Source organism: Pygoscelis adeliae, unplaced genomic scaffold, assembly GCF_000699105.1.
Source record: "Pygoscelis adeliae isolate BGI_AS28 unplaced genomic scaffold, ASM69910v1 Scaffold94, whole genome shotgun sequence".
Classification (NCBI taxonomy): domain Eukaryota; kingdom Metazoa; phylum Chordata; class Aves; order Sphenisciformes; family Spheniscidae; genus Pygoscelis; species Pygoscelis adeliae.
Window position 1 is genome coordinate 233,963 of NW_008824547.1, and position 741 is coordinate 234,703.

Consider the following 741-nt stretch of genomic DNA (forward strand, 5'->3'; position numbering starts at 1 on the left):
CCGCTCCCGGCCACAGCCCCGGGATAGTGAGGGGCCGCGAGTCCCCACGCGGCAGCACAGCTCGCTGAGCCGGCGCTGGGTCCGCCGGCACGGCTCATTACAGCCTTTGGGTTCATTTCACATCCCACCTGCTGATGCAAAGCGCCGGGAGAAGGTGTTGAGTCACGGGCCACTGGCACATCCTCCACCCGGCCGAAGCACGGGAAGGCGGCCGCCCAGGGCGAAGCCCACCCCGGCCCAGGGTGTTTTCCCGGGGAGGACCGGGGATGGCGTGCAGGTTTCCAGGGACACAGATACCTTCAGAAACAGCCTCCTGGCCTCCAACAGGCTTCAAGGTCTGGGCTCCATCCTGGTCCATCCCCAAAATATCCCACCGAGATGCCTGAACTGCCCAGGCTCCCTGCAGAGCCAGCGATGGGAGCATCCTCCTGCCCTAGGACCACAGCACCAGTCTCTACTCACGCAAGGGTGCTGGGCTCCCTGGGGGGGCAATGGACATGGGTATCATGGGTGGCTTTCCCACTCCAAGCGCCCCTCTGCCCTGCCAGGAGGGGCCAGGCAGCGGGTGCCACCCAAAGCAGTGCCCAGGCCCAGCTTAAACCACAAGGTCACCTCTCTGCCCCCCCCCCCCGTGCCAGGGCTGTCCCCATCCCCCCGACCTTTCCAGGCAGGAGGAGGTGGTGGGTGCAGCCTGTTCTCTGCCTCCGGGTGGGTGCCAGCACCCTGCACCACCCAGCGGTG